Raw genomic sequence first — 6,533 nt, forward strand, 5'->3', positions numbered from 1 at the left:
TCACTTACACCCAATGGGTTTTACCCCTTCAAGTGGATCAACCAAAGTCCATACTTGGTTGGTGTACATGGATTCCATTTCGGATCTCATGGCCTCTAGACATTTTTCGGAATCTGGTCTCATCACAACTTCCTGATAGGTGGTAGGCTCATCCTCTATGAGCATAACGTCATCATGGTCAGACAAGAGAAATGAGAATCTCTCAGGCTGACGACGTACCCTATCAGACCTGCGAAGAGGTATGTCTACTTGAACTGGTTGTTGTTCCTCAACTCCTTGTGGAACAACATCATCCACAACACTTTGTGGTTCCAGTTCAACTTCCATCGAGGCTTCAGTGCTATGGTTCGCATCTTGAACTTCTTCAAGATCGAACGTACTCCCACTAGTCTTTATAGAAACAAAATCCCTTTCTAGAAAGACCCCAGTCTTTGCCACAACTACCTTGTGCTGACTGGGAATGTAGAAGTAATATCCCTTAGTTTCCTTGGGATATCCAATAAAGTAACACTTGTCAGATTTGGGTCCTAATTTGTCTGAGACTTGACGTCGAACGTAAGTCTCACAACCCCAAATCCTCATAAAAGACACCTGGGCATCTCTCCCATTCCATATCCTATATGGTGTCTTTATTATGGCCTTGGATGGAACTCGATTGAGTATAAAAGCTGCCGTGTCTAGAGCATAGTGCCAAAGAAATGTAGGAAGATCTGTGTGACTCATCATAGACCGTACTATATCTAATAGAATACGGTTCCTCCTTTCGGATACACCATTCCACTGTGGTATTCCGGAGGAGTGAGTTGGGATAGAATCCCACACTCAGCTAGATAGTCACGAAACTCATGGCTAAGGTATTCTCCACCTCGATCTGATCGAAGTATCTTAATACTCTTGCCAAGCTGGTTTTGTACTTCATTCTTGAATTCTTTGAACTTTTCAAAGGATTCAGACTTATGTGTCATCAAGTACACATAACCATATCTACTAAAGTCATCAGTAAATGTGATGAAGTACTTATAACTGCCTCTAGCAGCGACATTGAAAGTGCCACATACATCACTATGTATAAGACCTAACAAATCAGTCGCTCTTTCACTGTACCCACTAAAGGGAGTCTTGGTCATCTTGCCTAGTAGGCATGACTCGCACGTCTCATAAGATTCAAAATCAAATGAGTCAAGCAAACCATTCTTATGGAGCTGGGATAAGCGCTTGTCATTTATATGACCTAAGCGACAGTGCCAGAGATAGGTTTGGTTCATGTCATTTGACTTGAACCTCTTGGTATTTATGTTATAGATAGGGCTTTCAAGGTCTAGAATGTAGAGTCCGTTCATCAGAGGTGCACTATAATAGAACATATCTTTTAAATAAACAGAATAACATTTGTCCTTAATTATAAAAGAGAAACCTTTCTTGTCCAAACAAGAAACTGAAATTATGTTCTTAGTTAAAGCAGGCACATAACAACATTCATCTAATTCTAATATAAGCCCAAAGGGCAGAGATAGATGATAAGTTCCTACAGCAACAGTAGCAACTCGTGCTCCATTGCCTACTCGTAGGTCCACCTCGCCCTTCGCCAATGCATTGTTATTTCTCAGCGCTTGCACATTAGTACAAATGTGAGAAGTACATCCGGTATCTAATACCCATGATGAAGAAATAGATAGATTGACTTCTATAACATATATACCTGAAGTGGAAGTCTCACTTCGCTTCTTCTTAAGATCTTCCAGGTACACTTTGCAGTTCCTCTTCCAGTGCCCGGTCTGACCGCAGTGGAAGCATGTAGCATCCTTGGCGACCCCTCCTTTAGGCTTCAGTGCATTGCCTTTACCCTTGGCTTGGGACTTTCATTTGCCTTTGGGCTTGCCCTTGCCCTTGTGTTTCTGAACCATCAGAACAGTGTGTGGCTTAGCCTTCTTAAGGTTCAACTCAGCAGTTCTTAACATGCTAAGCAGCTCGGGCAGTGGCTTGTCGATTTCATTCATGTTGTAGTTTAGAACGAATTGACTATAGCTATTCGGCAAGGATTGCAAGATCAGGTCAGTGGTCAGCTCTTGGCCAAGCGAAAATTCCAACCTCTGTAGGTTTTCTATGTACCCAATCATTTTAAGTACATATGGGCCTACGGGAGCCCCATCTGACATCTTGCACTGAAATAGTGCCCTTGAGATCTCAAATCTCTCGTGCCTCGCTTGTCCTTGATACAGTTGATGAAGATGTTCAACCATATCGTAAGCGCCCATCAACTTGTGTTGCTTCTGAAGCTAGAGTTCATGGTCGCGAGCATTAGACAGGACACATCTAATGTGTCATCTTGATGCTTCTTCTAAGCATCTTTGTCTGCTCGCGTGGCATTGGCAGGAGGAGCCTCAGGAATGGGCTGCTCCAGAACGTACAGTTTACGTTCCTGGGTGAGAACTATTCTCAAGTTCGTGTACCAGTTCAGGAAATTTGCTCCGTTGAGCTTGTCCTTCTCAAGGACAGAACGCAGGGAGAAAGAGTTCGTATTCGACGTCATGGTTATCTACAACAGAAAAATGCAGAAAATAAATATCATATTCTTTTAAATCATTTAATTAGGCCTTTAACTAAATGATGCTCCCACTGAATTCTATAATTCATGTGGGACAAGATCCACATCATACTAACCCTTGAGTTAGCTTTGGCTAATACGCCCAAGATTTAGTATGATCGGTAGGTAACGATTTACCAATTACATCTCTATGCAACTCTTGTTTATAGGATCATTATCCGCAGTTATATTAAAACTTGAGTTAGCTTTGGCTAATACGCTCAAGAATTAATATAAATGTGATTTATGTCCTATCTTTCCAACCGTTGGAAGAATGTCTATAGTTGTACTTGATCCAACCGAGTTAACTAGGAATACTCAATCTAATTGAGTTTGTACTTGCCCATGCGTTGATAAGCGGGACCAAGATTGTCCCTCCGTACCCTACCAAGATAATATGTGTTGCTCTGCTTTGGCAGATTCAACAACACATGTGATCGAGGTAGTGATAGGTATCACGGCACGGTAGGCATTTGAGTCAATGCGATTGAGATCTAATCTAATCGAGAGGGTGCATCTTGTACACGATTTAGATCTAATCTAATCATTAGGTACTAATTAATTACTAATTATACATCACATACACACAAGCAATTAATTAAATTATTTGTGATTAGTCATGGCCCTACTACGATCTTCTCGAGCCAATGAGAAGATCGGATGGTCAACCTAAGGTCAACAGCTTCTCAAGCTCCTCCCTTTGACTACCTTGTGTTGCTCGCGCCCTCCTCGTAACTCCGTCTCGAGTGGACCTTCCACTGCTTCAATTTTGTACATTACAATTTTGAAACTTGAGTTACATTCAAGTCTAAACTAATTTACAACAAGAATAAATGGAGAAAGGCACGACGCGCAGGTCGCGTATCAAATATACAGCACACACAACACAAATGACGGCGTGCAGGCCGTAATATGAATTACAACACAAATATACCAATCAAATTGGGTCTTTTGGGCCATGACTATCACAAATGATACATAATTCTAAATTATTTATTTTCTATAATTTTCTGTAATTTTTACTATAATTTTTATGAGTAAAATTCCCGGCGATTCCGTTTAGCGGATTTTCGGACGCAATCGCGGAACGAATCCCCTTGCGGGGCCAGGGGCAGTGCCCCTACCCGCGATCTAACCATCGCGAGTGTTCCTTAGCGATCCTACAGCGCCTTAGCCCACTGTCCCAAAAGGATTTTGGGGGGGGGGGGGGGGGAACCTTGCCGTTTCGGAAAAAACTTCTCGGTAGCCGAAGCCTACAAGTGTCTAAACACTTGTGCTTCGCTTCGACGAGAAAAATACCCATAAAAAAACCATAAAAACCTAATTTTACAGAAAGTTACAGAACCTACACTTTTCATAAAAACGCAAACTAAACTCGTACAAGACTTCGCACGTAGCTCTGATACCACTGTTGGGTTTTTCGGGCCGCGAAAATCGCTTTTTCGCGTCGCGGAAACCCCGAAAGCCCCGTCACCGGATCCGTGCGAAGTAAAATAAAACAAAAATTTATGAGTAAGAGTTTCTTAGACTTAATTCTAAACTAGATTTACAAGGATAAAACCTTTTACCCTTGATACGTGCCCTTTACGAATCTCGCTCGTCCAAGGAAGTGTCGGATCTCGAGATCGTCAAGCGTACGATCCTCTAGAAGAATCCACACGAACAAATGGGTGGAGAAAAACTAAACAAAGGTGTGCTAGCACCCTTGATCAGTCACGGCAAGAGGAGGAGAGGGAGATCAAGAAGAGAGAGCAAGGAAGAAGATGGAATGTAAAATGCCTTCAATGAAATTCAATCTCATTCAACACCATAAGTGGCCGGCCACAATGGGAATTGAAACCCCCATTCTCATTTAATGTGGCCATTAAAGAGATTTGTAACCTCCATGAGGTGGCACACACATGTGCTAAACATGATGATGTGTAACACCATTATTGGCCACTTAATGCCAACTCACAAATGAGGTGGTAAATAGTCAAGTCAAACTTGACTCTTCCTCTTCCTCTCAAGTCAAGTCAAACTTGACTTAATCTCTTGTTAGCTAGAGCCCTAGAGCCAATCATTTGATGATAGTATTTTGGACTTGTTGTATCATATTCTATATAAATAAAGGCATTTAGTTTTTGGTTATTATACTTACTTGTATTGGTGTCAAATAAACTAAGTATAATAACATCCTTGAGTAGACGGTTCTCACCTATATCAATCGGTTAGTTGAACCGATAGTGAGATGATATAGGAAACACTACTCTTAATCATTCCTAGTCGAGTATTAACATTCAGGGACAATGTTAATGCAATAAGACTAGCATGTAGGTCAACTCGATGACTTGATCTCACAAGTCATGGATATAGAGATATCAAGTTGACACATGAGTATGCATTGGAGAATGTATACTGAATGACCCGCCATGAGAAAGTATCATGGATCATTATATGAGTGTCATATACTTTCTCATGTGGCTATTAGTATGACTACTAGTCCTTGGACCTGAAGTCACCATGGATCCCTACATAAGGAGTTATGTACTTTAGTTTCGTCAAACGTCACCCGTAACTGGGTGGACTATAAAGGCGATTACTGGGTATGTAACAAATTATGCAGAGGGATGTGAGTAATGTAGATGGGATCTATCCCTCCTATATGACGGGAGCGACATCGATATTCTTGATAGAGTGAGACCACGAAGTGCATGGCCATGCCCAAATGAGTCAATATGAGATATTGAGCTCATTTGATTTAGTGAGTCTACTTGGAGATCAAGATTTAGATTGATCAGAGGATGACACGGTCTATGTCTCACATTGATCAATCTAGATGCCTAGGATAGAAGGACACTTGTCATATATTGTGAGGAGTCACAATTAGTAGTCACAAGGTGATGTTGGATCTCAACATTCTTGTAACTTGGGTAGTAATTGTTGGTGCGGGTAGCACTAACGGTCTAACCCAGGTTTTGATAAATGACAAATAGGTTAAGTTAGTTGTGTTGTTGTCTGACACTTTGATCGAGTGTGCAGGAGAAGTCCAGACAGGTCGACGGGCTGACCAGATGTCTGGCACGAAGTCCAGCTAGGTCGACGGGCTGACCGGATAGCTGGCGAGAAGTCCAAGCGGGTCGACGGGCTGACCGGACGCTTGGCGAGAAGTCCAGCTAGGTCGACGGGCTGACCGGATAGCTGGCGAGAAGTCCAAGCGGGTCGACGGGCTGACCGGACGCTTGGCAAGAAGTCCAGACGGGTCGACGGGCTGACCGGACGTCTGGCAGGTAAGTGAGGTAAGTCACTGGAGGGGAGTGACTGCGAGGACGCGTTCCCGGGAAGGGAACATTAGGCGTCGATCCGGCTTAGATCCATTTCGGATATCTAAGTCGAGATCGTGACTAGATTCCGGTCTCGGAAAGACGGAATCTAAGTCATACTTTGCTTATCTATAAAACTGTGCTAACAATCTTTGCTGCAGGGTACATTTGCCTCGGACTAACCTTTTCTTGCAGGAGAAGGACTTTCTGGAGAAGAGGGGTCCGGGCGCCCGGAGGTCCGGGCGCCCGGGAGGCAAGTTTTATCCCCAGGACGACGTTGACACTTGGAGCATTCTGGTTGGGAGTGTTACGTCACATTCCAGGCGCCCGGAAGGGATCCAGGCGCCCGGAGCAGCATATAAAAGAAGCCCCAGGCAGGAGCTTCAAGATATCAGTCTTCTGAGAACTCTGAGTCCAATCACTCTGCTGCTCTGCGCTCCAACGACGTTCACAAAGCTCCGACGACTCACTCCGGCTCTCTTTTTAATTCATTGTTTGTCGGTTAGCTTTGTTTTCTTTCTTTTCATTAGCAATATTTGTACGTAAATTGTAATTATCCAAATTGCTAGTGAATTGCCCAACGAAAGTACTCAAGGAGTACGGGCCTTCGAGTAGGAGTCGTCACAGGCTCCGAACGAAGTAAAAAT

The sequence above is a fragment of the Zingiber officinale genome, chromosome 11B, assembly GCF_018446385.1.
Source record: "Zingiber officinale cultivar Zhangliang chromosome 11B, Zo_v1.1, whole genome shotgun sequence".
In the NCBI taxonomy this organism is placed as follows: domain Eukaryota; kingdom Viridiplantae; phylum Streptophyta; class Magnoliopsida; order Zingiberales; family Zingiberaceae; genus Zingiber; species Zingiber officinale.